This window comes from Protopterus annectens, chromosome 1.part1 (genome assembly GCF_019279795.1).
Source record: "Protopterus annectens isolate FY-2018-M chromosome 1.part1, PAN1.0, whole genome shotgun sequence".
Classification (NCBI taxonomy): domain Eukaryota; kingdom Metazoa; phylum Chordata; order Ceratodontiformes; family Protopteridae; genus Protopterus; species Protopterus annectens.
The window spans coordinates 561,393,874-561,414,169 of record NC_056726.1 but is presented as its reverse complement, the minus strand read 5'-3'; positions in this window follow the sequence as shown (position 1 = coordinate 561,414,169).

Sequence of the window (20,296 nt, the reverse complement as noted above, 5' to 3'; positions counted from 1 at the left end):
CCATGCTGTCACATTGATGGATGTACAAGTATGGGATCCTCTGTCAGCAATGTACCAAGGTGCTGAACCAGTTACACAGACCCAGCAGCAAGTGTCTGCAGCTCCCCCTCCAGAATGGCATGAGTGTGCAAGAATATGTAGGTGTTTGACCACAATACTGGACACAGCTGCATTCACCTTGTGTTCCCCAGGACATCACTGCAAGCAAATATGTCTACCTGACAGGATTTGATGACATAAAACATCACAGTGTATGACAGTACACATGTCTGAATATCTCTGCTAACAGCAGCACCATGTAACAGAAGCAGCACAGACACAATTACCTACAGTAACCCACTATCATTTGCCCATTTTGACATATATTGTCAATTGATCTACAGATATCCTGCAGAAACAGTTTGCTAGCTGTATGTGTAGAACACAAAAGTCTGCACTGGAGTACAATCTACCTGGAATGGATTCACACATTCAATACAGGAAGTCATACTGGGCATGCTCCCACACAACAGAAATGAAGGCAATGCCAGACAACAAAATACTAAAAGGTCATACTAGGCATGCTCACACACTTAAAGAAATGAACCCCATGTCTGGCATCAACAGTAGACCATACATATCTGACAGTTGCAGATGTTAGTGCATACACTCGTCAGTATGCACCAGTCATGCTTCGCACACACATTGGATAGGAATACACACACATATATCCAAGGACAGCACACTACAATATGCCAAAAGTACACATACATAGATATGTGGAAGAGAGTGACAGTGACAAAGAGCCTTCCAACATGAGGCCTGTCCCACCCAGCACACAGCCAATTGGCTACAACCACATGATGTGTAAATGTCACTCACCATAGACATTTGCCTTTGGAATTCCTCAGCATTATACACTCTGTGGCGCTAGTGCTAACTGTGCAACATGACTGTACAAGTCAGTAGTCATCTAGCAGTTGTATACACGTACCTGTGGAATATAAACCTGTGTGTGCCTGAGTGTGGTGTGTCTGCCTCTAGATGAATGGATTATGACCCATGCACACATGCTGCCCTCCCCATTGCCATACTATGCCAAGCCTGTTGATGTCTTCACCTTGAAGTACACCTTTGGGGACGTTGTGGCCCATTAATCTCCGTGACGCGTCCTATAACTGTGTAATGCTATAGTATGATATATTAGTTAGGTAGGAGTTCTAATCCCAGATGTGGCAACTGTGTGTGTGTGTTTGTCTGTGTAGGGAGCAATGTATTTTAGGCTAGTCACCCTCACTAAAATTTCAAATGCCCTTTTTTGGCAAACCTGCTGATGTCATTCACTTTGAAATACACCTTTGAGGAAGGTATAGCCTAGTAATCTCCATGACATGTCCGATAAATGTGTAATGCTGTAGTGTAATAAACTAGTTAGGTAGGAGTTCTATTCCCAGACATGGCAAGTGTATGTGGCAACTTATCTGTGTAGAGAACAATGCTTTTGAGGCCACTCACAGTCACTACAACCTCCAGTGCCCTTCTTTGGCAAGCCTGCTGATGTCATTCATTTTGAAATGCACCTTTTGGGAAAGGGTAGCTCAATAATCTCCATGGCACATCATATAACTGTGTAATGCTGTAGTGTGAAAAACTAATTAAATAGGAGTTCTATTCCCAAACATGGCAAGTGTGGACATCTGTGTCTGTGTGTTAATTTGTCTGTGTAGGGAGCAATGCTTTTGAGGCCATTCATAGTCACTACAACCTCCAGTGCCCTTTTTTGGCAAGTCTGCTGATGTCATTCACTTTGAAATATGCCTTTAGGGAAGGGGTAGCCCAGTGATCTCCATGGCACATCCTATAGCTGTGTAATGCTGTAGTGTGATAAAATAGTTAGGTAGGAGTTCTATTTCCAGATATGGCAAATGTGGATGTTTGTGTGTGTGTTTGTCTGTGTAGGGAGCAATGCTTTTGAGGCTATTCACAGTCAATGCAACCTCCACTGTCCTTCTCTGGCAAACCTGCTGAAGTCATTCACTTTGAAATACACTTTTGTGGAAGTGGTAGCCCTGTAATCTCTGTGGTACATCTTATAATTGTATAATGCTGTAGTGTAATAAACTACTTAGGTAGGAGTTCTATTCCCAGACATGGCAGGTGTGGATGTTTGTGTGTGTGTGTTAGTTTGTCTGTGTAGGGAGCAATGATTTTGAGGCCATTCACAGTTACTACAGCCTCCAGTGCCCTTCTTTGGCAAGCCTGCTGATGTCATTGACTTTAAAATACACCTTTGGGGACATAGTAGCCCATTAATCTCCGTGACGCATCCTATAACTGTGTAATGCTATAGTGTGATATACTTAGTTAGGTAGGAGTTCTAATCCTAGATGTGGCAACTGTGTGTCTGTGTGTGTTTGTCTGTGTAGGAAGCAATGCATTTTAGGCTAGTCACCTTCACTACAATTTCAAATGCCCTTTTTTGGCAAGCCTGCTGATGCCATTCACTTTGAAATACTCCTTTGAGGAAGGTGTAGCCCAGTAATCTCCATGGCATGTTCTATAACTCAGTAATGCTGTAGTGTGATAAACTAGTTAAGTAGGAGTTTTATTCCCAGACATGGCAAGTGTGTGTGGTGGTTTGGCTTTGTAGGGAGCAATGCTTTTGAGGCCATTTACAGTCACTACAACCTCCAGCGCCCTTCTTTGGCAAGCCTGCTGATGTCATTTACTTTGAAATACACCTTTGGGGCAGGGGGAGCCCAATAATCTCCGTGGCACGCCCTATAACTACTAATGCTGTAGTATGATAAACTAGTTATGTAGGAGTTCTATTCCCAGACATGACAAGGGTGGTTGTTTGTGTAGGGAGCAATGCATTTGAGGCCATTCACAGCCACTACAACCTCCAGTGCCCTTCTTTGGCAAGCCTACTGATGTCATTCACTTTGAAATATGCCACTGGGGAAGGGGTAGACCAGTGATCTCTGTGGTGTGCCCTGTAACTGTGTAATGCTGTAGTGTGATAAACTAGTTATGTAGGAGTTCTATTCAAAGCTATGGCAAGTGTGGATGTTTGTGTGTGTGTTTGTTTGTCTGTGTAGGAAGCAATGCTTTTAAGGCCACTCACAGTCAATACAACCTCCAGTGCCCTTCTCTGGCAAGCCTGCTGATGTCATTCACTTTGAAATACACCTTTGTGGAAGTGGTAGCTCAGTAATCTCTGTGGTGCATCCTATAATTGTATAATTCTGTAGTGTGATAAACTAGTTAGGTAGGAGTTCTCTTCCCAGACATGGCAGATGTGAATGTTTGTGTATGTGTCAGTTTGTCTGTGTAGGGAGCAATGCTTTTGAGGCCATTCACAGTCACTACAACCTCCAATGCCCTTCTTTGGCAAGCCTGCTGATGTCATTCACTTTGAAATACACCTTTGTGGAAAAGATAGCCCAGTAATCCCTGTGGCACATCCTATAATGGTGTAATGCTGTAGTATGATAAACTAGTTAGTTAGGAGTTCTATTCCCAGACATGGCAAGTGTGCATGGCTGTATTTGTCTGTGTAGGGAAGTGATGCTTTTGAGGCCATTCATAGTGAATACAACCCCCATTGCCCTTCTTTGGCAAGCCTGCTGATGTCATTCACCTTGAAATACACCTTTGGGGAAAAAGTAGCCCAGTAATCTCCGTTGTACGTGCTATAACTGTGTAATGCTGTAGTGTGATGTACTAGTTAGGTAGAAGTTCCAATCCTAAACATGGCAACAGTGAGACTTGGTCTGTGTTTGTCATTCGTATCCTGTGTGGAGGTGCCTGTAACTGTGTAACAACTGGACTCATTGGACCTATTATATGTCACAATGTCCACCTTACAAGTATAACAGATGTCAAACAGCAGAGAGGCTGGAGTTGCCAATCCATACCCCTCCATGTGACATCAAGGCCTGGTGAACAAATTAGGCAACCCTTGTATTACCCAGGGAACACTGTCAACCCATGTCTCATATACAGCAAAACAATCTCAAAGGCACACCAAATGGCAGACAAATCCAAAATTCTAATGTAGAAAAAAGACCTTTATTGTGGCAGAACTTCACCAAACAGTAAGCGCTTTCACGTTATATTAACGCTTCTTCAGACTTCAACATCATACAATAAATTTCATGCCTTTAAATACTGTCGTCAATAAAAACTTAATTAATCAATCAATGTTTAAAGTGCCAATGCTCAAAAGTTATATGTATATATATATAGGTAAGATGGCACCTCAAATAAAAACATGAATATAATTAACATATATAAAAATCTATTGTTTTAAAAATGCCATCAAAAATTAACATCTAAGACACTTATAATGTGTTAAAAAACTTAATGCTTAAAGGCTTTGGCTGCTAAAAATGGTTTCAGAGTAATTTTATCATTCAGGCCATATTTGTGTGCCTGAAGTCTGAGAATCCACCTATTCTCTACCTCCTCTGTGCGATTCTTGACGTTCCCTAACCTACTGTTGATTTTAACTAATTCTAAGTCCTTAAACTTAAAGTGATGCTGGGACCCTTTCTCCATGACATGTTGTGCTAGTGCATTGGTCATATCTTCTTTGTTAATTGCATAGACATGTTCTCTTATGCGTTCCCGCAAAGTGCGGTTCGTTTTACCCACATAATATTTCTGACAGAGTTGACATTGGGCCAGATACACTAAATTCTTAGATCTGCAGTCAGCATAACACTTAAAAGTGTATATTCTACCAGTGTGTGGATGGATAAATGCATTTTCTGCTGTTATAAACCTGCATTGATTGCAAGTTCGACAGGGAAAGGTACCTTCTCTCTGCGATTTGGAATATTCTATTTCTGTTTTTTCATAGCATAGTAGTCTCTTAAGAGACTTCATGTTCTTATAAGCTATGTTAGGTACTTCTTCAACCAATGTCTTAATTCTTTCATCCATAGTTAGAATTTTCCAATTATTCTCTATGATCTTTTTTATCTGACTGTTCCTATTAGTGAAAGGTATAACAAGTCTATTTTTTACAATAGGTAGCTTCTTTCTGTTTGTATTGTTAATATCTGACTTCTTATGATAGAATGGTCTACCCCTATCTAATCTTATTTCATCTGTCATGGCTATAGTGTCATGCACAGCTTGTTTATTATACCCTCTTTGTATAAAGTTCTTTTTTAAAATTTCTTTCTGATTTTCAAAGGCTAGCTCGTCAGTGGTCAATTTAGATACCCTTAATGTTTGATTCATCACTATATTTGAGTAAATGTGTCTAGGATGCATGCTGGAACGGTGGAGCAAATTGTTCCTCCAGCATGTCTTTCTAAACATTTCCGTGTTAATGCCATTAGGTCCCTTGGTTAGCTGAACGTCAAGGAATTGTATTGTATCGCATGAATGAGTGCTTTGGAATTCTAAAAAATTAGTTGCATATTGGGAGGATGCCTATGTGCTGAACAATATAGTATTCAATCAGCACATAATACAATATAGTCGTTTTGTAGACGACGTTTTTTTGATATGGAGGGGGACAGAGCAACATTTAGGTGAATTTATCTGTTATCTGAATGGGACAACTAATTTTTTAGAATTCCAAAGCACTCATTCATGCGATACAATACAATTCCTTGACATTCAGCTAACCAAGGGACCTAATGGCATTAACACGGAAATGTTTAGAAAGACATGCTGGAGGAACAATTTGCTCCACTGTTCCAGCATGCATCCTAGACACATTTACTCAAATATAGTGATGAATCAAACATTAAGGGTATCTAAATTGACCACTGACGAGCTAGCCTTTGAAAATCAGAAAGAAATTTTAAAAAAGAACTTTATACAAAGAGGGTATAATAAACAAGCTATGCATGACACTATAGCCATGGCAGATGAAATAAGATTCGATAGGGGTCGACCATTCTATCATAAGAAGTCAGATATTAACAATACAAACAGAAAGAAGCTACCTATTGTAAAAAATAGACTTGTTATACCTTTCACTAATAGGAACAGTCAGATAAAAAAGATCATAGAGAATAATTGGAAAATTCTAACTATGGATGAAAGAATTAAGACATTGGTTGAAGAAGTACCTAACATAGCTTATAAGAACATGAAGTCTCTTAAGAGACTACTATGCTATGAAAAAACAGAAATAGAATATTCCAAATCGCAGAGAGAAGGTACCTTTCCCTGTCGAACTTGCAATCAATGCAGGTTTATAACAGCAGAAAATGCATTTATCCATCCACACACTGGTAGAATATACACTTTTAAGTGTTATGCTGACTGCAGATCTAAGAATTTAGTGTATCTGGCCCAATGTCAACTCTGTCAGAAATATTATGTGTAAACGAACCACACTTTATGGACGCATAAGAGAACATGTCTATGCAATTAACAAAGAAGATATGACCAATGCACTAGCACGACATGTCATGGAGAAAGGGTCCCAGCATCACTTTAAGTTTAAGGTCTTAGAATTAGTTAAAATCAACAGTAGGTTAGGGAACGTCAAGAATCGCACAGAGGAGGTAGAGAATAGGTGGATTCTCAGACTTCAGGCACACAAATATGGCCTGAATGATAAAATTACTCTGAAACCATTTTTAGCAGCCAAAGCCTTTAAGCATTAAGTTTTTTAACACATTATAAGTGTCTTAGATGTTAATTTTTGATGGCATTTTTAAAACAATAGATTTTTATATATGTTAATTATATTCATGTTTTTATTTGAGGTGCCATCTTACCTATATATATATATATATATATACATATAACCTTTGAGCATTGGCACTTTAAACATTGATTGATTAATTAAGTTTTTATTGACGACAGTATTTAAAGGCATGAAATTTATTGTATGATGTTGAAGTCTGAAGAAGCGTTAATATAACGTGAAAGCGCTTACTGTTTGGTGAAGTTCTGCCACAATAAAGGTCTTTTTTCTACATTAGAATTTTGGATTTGTCTGCCATTTGGTGTGCCTTTGAGATTGTTTTGCTGTCTCGTTGTTCCGTTTTACAAAGGCACTTTATTCAGCTGAGGTGTTTGTTTTTTCCTCATGTCTCATATACAAACACACTCGGCTAGGCAACAACCACTTTGTTAGTAGTTCCCTGCATATTGCCACAGATAGTAACCATGGTGTAATTGCAGCAGACTACACAGAGCATGGTACCCTGTCCCATCACTACAATAGGCACATAATTTCAGACAGTGCGCCTTCACTATGTTCCTCACTGAATGCCTGCAACAACTGTAGTGCCATCAAATGTGACCCACAAAGGATATACCATGCCTTACACACATACCCTGTATGGACAAATGCCACTGACACCAGGGAATACCTGTATCATGCTGTCAATGTAGGTGCAGTGTCATCCTGGTGTCCATTACCAGTTCCCACCAAATGAGGCCAGGACTGGCACATCTGATGATAACAATCTGTGTACACAACATGGCCCAGACAACCCAGGTACAGTTACACATGTCACAGAACATGCATGTGGGATGTGTGCACATCCTAAACACTGTCCATGTCATGGTCTATAGAACACATACATGGCAAGCATTGCACAACACTGGCCACTCACAATAATAACCCAGATGACTGTATGGTGAATACAATAACCACCTGTGTGGGCCAATCCAGATACTACACCACACTGCAGACCATTGTCATGTGGCCTGATGCCAAGGTATACCCTTCACATAGCCTTGTACAGCCTTCTGGCAGAGTCAACCACTACACACCTGTGAAGCAATGCACCCATGCATGTCAGTACTGGCATCCTGTGTCTGTGTGTATGGAGTATAATGATTTTGACCCCATTCACACTCACTACAACTCCCATTGGCCTACTGAAACATGTCATCTGATGTCAGACATCTTCACATACCCTTTGCTCATATATCATCCTCATACCCCCTGTGGTGCATGTGATACATGTGATACCTGTGTATTACTGCATTGTGGCAGACTAGCTAGTTAGGAAGTCTATTCCTGACCCTGCAAACTGTGTTAATGTGTGCGTGTCCCTGATAGAGTGTGGCTGTGTCGACATTGACACCTGTTCATGTGGACAGGCATGTGTACTACACCTACCTTATTGCTCCTATATCACTGTTGTAGATGTCACTCACCATCAGATATACCTTTGGACAACTCCCAAGCATATAAGCTATGTGGTGCATGCAGTAACTGCATTGACATGTGATAGCAATACATAATCAGCCAGGAGTTTGAAACCCTGTACTGGTAAGTGTGTGACACAAACATGCTTAGGTTTTACTCTCCCACCCCTCCCTGACTTACATTGTCTCTGTATGTCTCTCTCACTCTCTCTCTGGTGGATGTGGAGAAGTACACCTGCTTTGCTTAGGCAGCAGCTTGTGTTTTGTAAGTGATGCTCATGATCAGCTGATGGCCTCTGCATGAATTGCAGTTCCCCTCTAGCTGATTGCATGTGGAATAGCTGTGGTAACATTCCCATAGTCAATTGCATGGAAACACACTCCAATAACTAGGAACATCATGTGGCTGTTGGGCCTTTTTATTCACTGTAAGCAGGACCTCATGTTGGTGTTTGCAAACAGCATCACAAATGGTATTGGGATTTACCTCTAACAATATGCACTGTCGAAACAGGCCAACAAACAGGAGGGAGATGTGCCAGATATAACTACATAATGTAAGTGTTGCTCTTCTGCATTTGGAGTAATGTTGGTTTAACAGAGTGTGTGTGGATGTCGCTGGTCTACATGATTTAATACCTGTCATGACAGTGTTATGTGTTTATGGAAACTCCCACCTGTAGGGTTATCTGCAGACTAGGCAGTGTTTGGAGTCTTATGTTTCTTAAGTTACTCACAGATCACCTATGCATAGTCTGAGGATTGCAGTCAGTACATGGTGACAGCCATGAGAGTTACTGACTTCATATCCCTCATAGGACATATGTCACAACAAACCTGTTACAACAGTAAATGTATGAGGGTATCACAGCAACATGCCAATATTGGCCCAATGTTTGTGGCTCCAGCCACAAGTCTGTCAACCTTTGTACATATGTCATGCAGTAAGAGGTGCATATGTTCTGTACACCATTATTTATTGACATCATACCTGATAACAAGACAGTCAGATACCAGACTGCTAGACATGTTATGTATAGTAGGGGTTATTTCTGAGGACATAACCTGTGCATTCTGCAGTTGTGTGTACAGTACTGGGGTCTGTATACTTATGGTGAATGTCAACAGTATGTGTATTGCAAATACGTACCTTGGCCTGTGCACAGACTGTGGTAGATGCCATTGTTCTTGGTCCTGTTCTATCTGATATTACATGCTGCTCTAGTGTATGGTACCCTATCGGCTCACATGTTTGTAGTGCCAAACATACATGTGTCCCATACCACAGACAGGCATCGAACCAATCTGTGTTGTGACCCAGTTTATGTAGGGCTAATGTGTGAGTGGTACATATGTGGATGGTGTTTATCAGACAGTCCATACAGTGTCATATTAAGTGTGTGTACCATATGTGGCTGTGGCTGTGTTCGCATTGGTTGTGGGCATGCACACTCTCACAGGTGTCTGTTACTTTGTACTGTGACATGCCTGTAGAGCCTGCTGTATTTGCAGGTAAATGTGTATTCTCCCATACAAAATGTAGCCCAGTGTTGTGGCAGTCTGCCTGTAGTTTGCACAGTGCTTTGTTACATGCCTAGCAGCTTAGTGTAATTACCCAGTGAGTTGTTAAGTCCAGAGATTTCCAAGACATACTGCTGCCAGGCCAGCATAACTGTCGTGTATTTCTGACAAAGCAGTGGGATTCTGTGCAGATGTATGTCCCGAACTACCGGTAGTATGTGGCCATGTGACCTCTGCACCACCAGGTATTTTGTGTCAGGACAGACAGGCATGTGTGAATGCATAAACTGTGTGGCCATATGTAGTCCAGTATTTAAGTGATATACCCATGCACATGGCTGTTAACATCCACATTGTCAGGCTTGGTCCACATGTCTCACACGTAGGGGATCTGTGTACACCTCTGGGCTGACCACAGAGTGCCAGACTGTCCGCATATATTGGTCATATCTCTGCTGTAGTCCACAGGATCATTACTGTGCTATCAGTGGTACTGTACTATGATGTCCTTAGGATGTCTATCAGTAACCGATGGTGTACATGTCAAAAGCAGATGTGACCTCCCACACACAACATGTCTGTTAAGACAACCCCTGTTGCAGTAGAAACAGTCTACATATATACCTGCAATACATACATAACATCCCCTTGCACTAAAAGGTTGAGAATATTGGTGCTGAGGTAGGACTCCACTCCATGTTCTGGATATATGGTAAACATGTGTGTGTGTGTGTGTGTGTGTGTGTGTGTGTGTGTGTGTGTGTGTGTGTGTGTGTGTGTGTGTGTGTGTGTATATATATATATATATATATATATATATATATATATATATATATATATATATATATATATATATATATATATATATATATATATAGGTCTATGACATTTTGCCAAAAATTTCTGACATAGGGTCGAAATCGCCGAAAATCCATTTCACCAAAAATAGTACTGACAGTGTATCTGCCCTTTTCCCTCAATATAGTGCAATCATGAAGTGAGAATATTAAAGTAGGGGGGTGTGGGGGACATAGCCCCCCCACCTACTCAGGTTATAAACTACTTACTTACCCTTTTAATAGGGACTGCTCTGTACTGGGTGGGGGGCTATGCCCCCACACACCCCCCTACCTTAATATTCTCACTCCAAGATCACACTACAGTGGGGAAAAGGGCAGATACACTGTCCGTACTATTTTCAGCTAAATGGATTTTCGGCGATTTGGACCTTATGTCAGAACTTTTTTGGCAAAATGACACTGATCTATATATATATATATATATATATATATATATATATATATATATAGACATATATATATATATATATATATATATATATAGACATATACATATCTACATACATATATGGATATATATATGTACACATAAATATATATATATATATATATATATATATATATATATATATATATATATATATATACATATACAAACACATATATACAGATACACAGCTATATATGTCTACACATATACAGATATATAAATATATATATGCACATATACTTATGGATATCTACATATGTATAGCAACATAAATAGGTATATCTGTTTAGATATGTATACACATATAGTTATAGATATCTACATATATATATCAACATAAATAGGTATATTTGTACATACAGGATGTACACACACACACACATATATATATATATATATATATATATATATATATATATATATATATATATATATATATATATGTATATATCTGTTTTATATATATATATATATATATATATATATATATATATATATCTGTTGTTGTTGAGTCTTTCGGATTTTCCCGGTTGGGGGTCGCCACAGCGGAACTCCGGTCCGCTAATGATTGGCAGTAGATTTTTACGTGCCGAGTTGCCAGCACTGATGCACAACCTTCAACGAAGGCAACCCCATTCATGCATGTCTCCACACAGAAGACACTCTAGCTGAGAATCAAACAGGACAATGTCTTACTGTGAGGCAACAACGCTACCGCAGCACCACCACCGCAGGTCATACAGATATATATATATATATATATATATATATATATATATATATATATATATATATATATATATATATATAGATATATATATATAGATATAGATATATATACAGTGAGATCTATACATGGCCATATTTATGATGCACTATACAGATGTGTAGAAATGCATATATATGAATATATATGTATATGTACATGTAGACATATATCTACATATGTATATGTATATATCCATATGCTTGTCATGTGTAAACATTACTGTTGTGTATACCTTCCTAGATGTATGACACCGTATGTATCTGATATGTGTATATTTAGATATACAACATATGTGATGCAACAGTAATATCACTAACAAGTACTACACAATTGTGGAAGTCATAGGAATGTTCAATATGTGTACTGACAGATATATTGGGAAAACAACAACTGTTTTCACAGCTGTCATGGTGTAGTGGTTAACTGTTGTGACTATAGTGTACAGGGTCCAGGGTTCAAGGTCTGCAAGAACTGTTTATTTTGTTGCTGGGCAGAACAATGACTGCTGGATACAGAGTGGTTAAGGCAGTTTTGAGCAGCTTTAAGTATGTTTGCGCTGGTTTGCGCAAAGCTAAGTAGTGCTAAGGTACAGTTAAACTTACGGGTGCTTACACCATGTAGGCTTCGCTTACTAGTGCACAAATGTGCTCAGCTGTTATATTGCAGCAATGCTGAAACCTGCGAAGCATGGCTCAGCCCTGGTAACCAGTGCTCACATCTCAGTCTGATAGCATAGCAGGGTAATGACATCTGTAATAACTGTATGTAATAGCATGTAGAAACATGGGTCTATGTATTGTCATTACAGTAGCAAGGGGAGTGAGCATCATGTCTGGGGCACTCAAGTATATAAGACCTGTACATCACTCTTATCTGTGTGAATGTGTTACTTACAAGGGTAGTAACCAAGGTTACATACCATCACACTGGCATGTAGTATATCATGCCATTACTACTGTTGACAGAGCTTTGCCAGTCAAGAGTAGAATGCTAAATGTAGTACTGGCAACAAGCACCCCTGCAGTCATAGCTGGACTCTGAGACCTCACTGTCGTGTTCCTGGTGTGTGAGCTGTGTCACAGTATATACCCCCTACTGGATAATGATTTGACATGTGGAAAGTAACTGTTGACTACTGTCTGAACAGCACCTGTCAGTACGAACTTCCATCATGTAGTAATGGCATACATATTGGTGTCAGACATCTGTTGACACATTCATCCTACTGCATAGCTAGTTGCCAAGATGATGTCTGTCAATCCCTGTACAGATGTGCAGATGGCAGGTATCCAGCTTGGATACGTACAGGCAACCTATGCTTGACTGACACTGACATGTGTTATAACTGGCCCAGATAGGACACAACACACTCTATGCATCACATGCCACGGGTACCTCCACTACACTAGCACAGTCAACAGAACATGCTTGAGTACAGGTCTCCATCACAGACTCTAACCATGTGTTGTAATACATGTTGAATACATGTCAACTGGATCACCTCAGTGGCTATTTGCAGGAGGCACCCAGAGGATTGGCTGATGCATGTCATTCTCACCCTGAGGGTGACCACACTGGTGTTTGTTGATAAATTGTCTGCTGGCATATGGCAGGTGGTATGATGCCACTGTACACACATCCCCTACACTGTCCATCTCTCCATGGACAATAGCCAGGAACACACCTATGACCACCTGCAGCAATGAACCCCAGTACTGACAAATGTGTACGTATGCATTACTGAGGATATCAGTGTCTGTGTGTTAGTACACCTGTAGTTGGAATACCATGAGGACCTTCACACCCACCGCAACATCCATTGCCATAGTTAGATGTGGCTGCTGCTGTACTGGACATTACATGTACCCTGTTACACTCCTCTCCCTAACGGCTACATGAGCTTGCAGTACCAGCACAACAGTGTTGTACAAATGGGTTGATAGACATGGAATACCCATTGAATTCTGGCACTTGTATGTATGTGTGCATATGTGTATATCTGTAGGGTACTGGATTCTGAGGCCACATACTCCTATTACAATATGCATTGCCACACAGTATTATGGATATTGATGTTGCAGCCCATAGGTGAGGCATGACAATGCATCACCCTACTATGCCTGTGGCATGTGCTTTAGATACATACCCTTGTAGTACCACTGTTGGGATAGACAATGGGTTGTATCGCAGGTGTTGGCAATGTGTGATGGTGGGTATGTCAGATTGTCATCATGGGGTCCACTGTGTACAATATCTACAGTGGGGTGTGGGGTGCTGTGTACACTGTCATTACACCATGGTACCATGTACCACTGTATAGTGACCACTGTCACCATCAACCATACAGGTAAATGATAACTTGATCCATCCCAGTTATGCATGTGCTGTGTGCAGCCTACATGTAACACATTGGACACACTGACAAGTTAGTTAACACCGATAGGCCCAGGTCTCTCGGATGTGTGTCTGCCTGTTATGTGTCTGATAATGTGTATATGATGGTATGTCACACTATGTATTGTCCATATACAACCATTACATCCCCCATTACCAAACTGTACATGTCTGGGGATGTTCTGCATGTAACGTGTAACCTGGAACACACCTCATCCTAAACGCTGTGTGGTGTGTGCAATGAAAGCCACACACATCAGTAACACTACATACCTAGGTAGAGGTTTAGTCCCAGTGTTGCCAAGTAAGAGTGTGTGTGTATGTGGATGGATCTACATCAGGTTGCTGATTATACATGTCCCAGCAGGTCACCTGTCCATGTGGCACAGGCAGTAACTGTTATACAGACCTGTGATGTGTTCAACTGTATCCAGGATATGTAAAAGCCATGGTGTCACCACAGTGCCATACCCCTTGTGGAATATGACTGTAGAGCATCCCCCTGCTGACACATGTACACTTACAACACAGATGGATAACATTATGGAGATCAAAATCACTCAGTGTTACTAGCAGCTATAATGCATCATGGCTGGACAGCTACACTACCTGACATGTATGCATTAAACATTACTGAGGACAGCATGTTACACAGCAGTACATTGGTACACTGTAGTACAGTCACCATGTGCATCAGATCCATATTAGCCTGTCCCTGCATCAATGTTATAGATTGGGATGTGGCACAGGTATCATCATATGCACAGAGTGTGTTCTTAGTTTGCCAGAGACAGAGGGTGGGCCATACATTTGACACCATGTTTATGGGTGAAGGGTGCAATTAGCTGAAATGGGCATGGTGATGTGGTGTGTGTAGGTATGGGGTTGCCCTAGGTGTGTTTGTATAGTGTGTGGGTATGCATGCACACAGTTCTGGCATGTGGCTGCCCTATGCAGGTGTTTCTTGGCAGGCTGCAGAGCATACCTAGTATGGTGTGCAGTTCACTACCTCTGGCCATGGACACACGGACTGTGCCTGCCAGGTGTTCCATGGGCATGTCCAGGTACAGGCCTTGATGTGCTACTCTCCCCTGATAATGACAGATGTCTGCTTGAACCAGGTTCCTCCTGGGACTGGCCAGGGCCATATGCACATGGCCTGTTGTGGTGTGATGTGGACAGCACCCCCCTGCAGTGCTGGGGCTGGTACTGCCACTACAGGAGCGCCTTGGTGTCCTAGCATGTCCACGTCGACCACCAGCTGTTGGTGTTGCTGGCCTACATCCACGTGGCCGTTGCCCCACTCCCACCACATGTTCAAGTACAGACAATCCACAGTCAACGAGGCCCACCATCTCACCCAACCTTCTATCCATGACCTTGGTATAATCACAGAGGACACCTGCAAGTTCATGGAAGTTGTCACTTACAGATGAGAGAGCAGCCCTCTGCAGCCTCAGGCTCTGTCAGGTGTACAGTTCCATATGTGCCTGCATCCCCATGACAGTCTGAAACATGCACCTGATGGTAGCAGTTGTGGCACTTCTGCCAGGGGCATAATGACTGGCGGCCCTCCCACGAGCACCCCAGTACATCTGCCTATGTGGTTCCCTGCCAGACATCCAGCTATGCCTCCTGTGACCTGACACAGTAGGCATAGATACCACAACTGTCCCTCTGCTATGGTCATTGGTGATGGGATATGTATAGGCACTGTAACTGTGTGTGGGGTTGGAGTGGCTAACAGGGGGATGTCAAATGATGCAGTTTTGGCCTCTGACAACCCTGCCTGTGCCTCAACAGTCCTGTCATCATCTTTGGTGTCTGTATGGACACCAACATCAGATTGCATGCAGGAGGAACCCTGACCCACCTCACCACCTGTGAGGGAAAACAAGAGACACACTTTAAGACCTGTACAGCATTGCATAACAGTACACACAAACACACACACACACACACACACACACACACACACACACACACACACACTGAAATTCCACCATACAGACAGTCCCACATTTATTCACTTAAGCTCCCCATCCTGCATCACACTTGGTAACATACACTCATTAATACCACTCATTAACGTATCATTCCTCTAAATGCCTAGACAAGTGATCCCAACACAAGACCTGTTACTCCATTACCTCCTTGACTTGAGTGGAATAGGTTTTACAAGGCTTCGCTGCTGTCATCCAGTGTTCACCATGGGTATGTCCAGACATCATGAGCATGGCCCCTATATGTTAGGGGCTACTACATTCACTCCATAATGTCACGCACTAGAGTGTCATACATAACTATTACTCAGTACATGCCAGATCTGCTGCTCAATCAACTTATCATGTGGACAACAGTAATATATGGATACACTCCCTGGTGTTGGCTAGTAATTTCCCAATGCATCTGTAGTGCTGTATACGTGGGTAGTCATTCACCTTTCTGCTAATTGCAGTTTTAAGGGTATACCTGGTGTCTAGTTTCCCTCCCAATGTATGTCCCATGCTACAGGCCTTATTATACAATCAGCTGTCCTGTGATTACATATCAGACAAGTATTCCTAGTGTCTCATGGGTCAGTCCATGTCCATGTACTGCACGATTCCAAAGGGAAGTAGTACCGTATGAACAGTCCCACAATCACACATGTGCATACATGGACACCCACACAAACACACACACATATATACACACACACACACACACACACACACACACACACACACACACACACACACACACACACACACACACACACACCTACAGGTGAGGTTGCACAAAGATAATACATACAGTCCTCCCATTACCCATCTGTCAACATGCATAACATATGGTACTCAACAGCATGCAGTGCAGCTATAGTCAATCCATGCTAGCAACAGTATTCATGTGTGTGATGCATGGGCTGTGTTAGTAGGTGATGCCCCTTCCCCAGAAAAATACTGCACCCATGTACACAGTATTGCTGTGCACCTGTTCTGCACCCTGCCATGTACTGTGCACCATACCTCACAGGTGTACAAACCATTATTGAATGTGTATTACTGTGTCAGTTAAGTCTGCTCTAATGCTCACAGCCCCTATGTGTTTGTCTGACACATACCTGGGATGATATGTGGACAGATGTCATTTGTGACTACCTGGTGTCTGGTTTACAGATCTCAACATCAACGGTGGATGTATGACCAATACAAAACTATTACACTGACAACCGTCAAACCTTACCGTGGCTATGGGGAGTGTACACACCCTTATTGATATGATGTACTCTTCCTTGATATGCCATGGGACCACATCACCGCATATATTAACATTAAATGAGCTTGATATGTGACATATGTCATGTACATTATTATGCAGTGTCTAACAAATGTGTTAGGTGTGCAGATGGTGACCGCTATGCATACATTCCGTGGGTGCATATGTGTGCATGCCCTTATCATGACAGTTTGTTGCACCTATTGTTATGTGTACTACAGCAGTCACTATTCCTGGCAGGGGTATACTAGCATGGGCCATCGGCATTTGCCAGTATATGGCCAGTCTGCCCTACACATGTCCCCCAACTCTGCATGATTGCAAGGTCAACTCATGTGCACATCCCTTGGAATTCACACACTGCCATCACTATTTCTGTGGAGTCAGAGTTACTTCTGCCACAGTTCCTGAACCTGACTGTGTGCAGATACAGCCAATCTTAGCATCCTTAGGATCCCTGCTGCAGTGCACTGGTGTGTCATGATGACACACCCACACCATCTTCAGCCTTTTTACAGATGCTTGAGAACTATAGCCTACACATGTGTGTCAGCTTGCAGTGTCCCAAACACTGAACACCATGTGTAACAGCCTAGTCCCAGTTAATGACTGGCAAAAATACAGATGTACACTTGCACTGGCACAGTACAGATGGGAATGGTAGGCATGAGGTGAGATGAGGCATTGGTTGTTCAGCACCTGTATCTTACATGATACTGTCTGTGGGTTTCCAACGTGGTCATGGTACACCAGAGCACATTGCAATGCATGACTGGTGGGGACCTCTTCTGTTATGCATACACTACCTGTAGAGAGGCCTGGCTGATGTTTCCTGTGGTACAACTGTCACATCTGATTACTCTAACCCATAGGCCACACGCTTGCAGAGCCCAGGCAATTGCTGACACTGGTACTACACAGCCAGTACTTGCTGGACATTCCTGCTATCCCCTCAATGTTGTGGCATGTTAGTGGGCAGCCGGTATGACCAGTTTGCTACATGTGACATCATTTTTTTTGGGTGGCCATCTGTTTATTTCCTACATCATTCCTGTCCCATACATCTTTGCCACGTACATGACTGCACTGTTTGCCATGGCATATGCAATGGTGAGGTATGGCTACATGTGCAGCTCATGGGTGCTACCTGTTGGGTATGGAGCCCATGCCATGTCATGTAAGATGTGTGCAAGCCACGCCTGCCTCTGTTACAGGTATGTGTGCACATTTGATGGCCAAATGTCTTGGACAGCAGACCAATATGTGGTGTGAAATTGGGGACATGTACTTGCTGAAAGGTGCATTTCCATGACAAATGCATGCAGGCATTACCTCAACAGCTGCCTCCACTATATTTTCTCTGGCATGTGTGCACACATATGCTTCCAGTGTTTGTGAATGTATGTATCCCCCATATTTGCTGCCCTAACCTACAATTCCATATTACACACTCAGTGCTCATGTTGGGACCACATTGCAGGTGTTAAGGGTTGTGGACCACAGTATTATGATATGCCGTAGTGTAGATATGTAACAGTTGCCACAGTAATACTGGTATATACACTGTTGTAGCACTGTATAAGAGTGATGTTTCACACATGTCCCTATTGTCGGCCATGTGTCCCACCATTATGTTCATCCCTGTGGACACATTTTGCAATGATAGGATGTTAGTCATCTTGCAGGTGTCTGACATACCTTTCAGATACCCCATCATGGTCACCACTGTGATGCAGTGCAGTTAACAGCAGCAATACATGAACATGTATGGTATGCATTATGGGTAGGTGTCTTAAATGTGTGCATGGAATATACCATAGCCATTACATGACCAGTGCACTGGCAAGCATGAACATAAATCATACTCACCAGCTACAGGCTGATGCCTTGGTGGTATACCAGAGGGACCTACATTAGTGTGTGAGATATGTGATGTCAGTGGCCACAGCTGTGGCATTGCTACAGGGTGGGTGCAGCATTATAGTACATCCACAGTACAAGTCCACAATACTACAGCTTATGCACATCTGTTTATTACTAGTATGCAGCAACAGACTATATATATGACATCTCACATATGCATGATCTACCTGTACAGATGCAGATGCCTATGCAACAGTGGTCTACTGATGTGCCCTGTGGCTTTACCTGCATGCTCCTCAGCCAGTGTGTGGGTAGCACTCACCTCCACTATGGTTTCTGTCAGTTCTTGCAAGTGTGGGTGGGCAGGTGCCACGAGGCTGGTGAGGAGCTCCTCAACACGTGTCGGGGGGATGGATGGCATGACCTCTCCTGTTATGAGGTGATCCCCCTGGACTGCAGCAGCATGCCTACGGGCATTGCGAAGCAGGTCGCTACAATGATGCAGGACCTGCTTATAACTGCGGTTATGCAGGACAACATCATTGACCCTGTGGATTAGATTGTTCCACAGGTCGGTCTGCTCCTGCTGCTAATGGGCTGTCTTGCAAAAGAGCACCTGGTAGTGCTGTATCAGGTGATTAAGAATGACCTAATTTTTTTCCGCTGAATACACTGGTAACCGGCCGTGGGACATCTTGCATGAAAGACATAAAGATGGAAACAGGCCTGAGCAACTCATACAACAAGGTTACCATAGTTCTTAATACACATCTCTGTCTCCACGCCCACCATGTCTGTGAGAACATACTGTTCACACAATTCAATAGGTATGGCTACAGCTTACTTACCATTGAGACATATATCGTATTGTACCACGCTTTGTGCTATGTGTTTGTAGTCATGTTCCCTGTGGGGACACTATCATTGCTGGCCTGTTACGGACTATTTCACCTGCATGCCATTGTCAGGGCCACTATGGTTCCATATATGCATGTGGTTTTGCTATGTGATTGCTGCACATCTGTCATTATGTGTTATTCGAGATAGCTATACATGCTGTTGGACATGTTCCGGGATTGT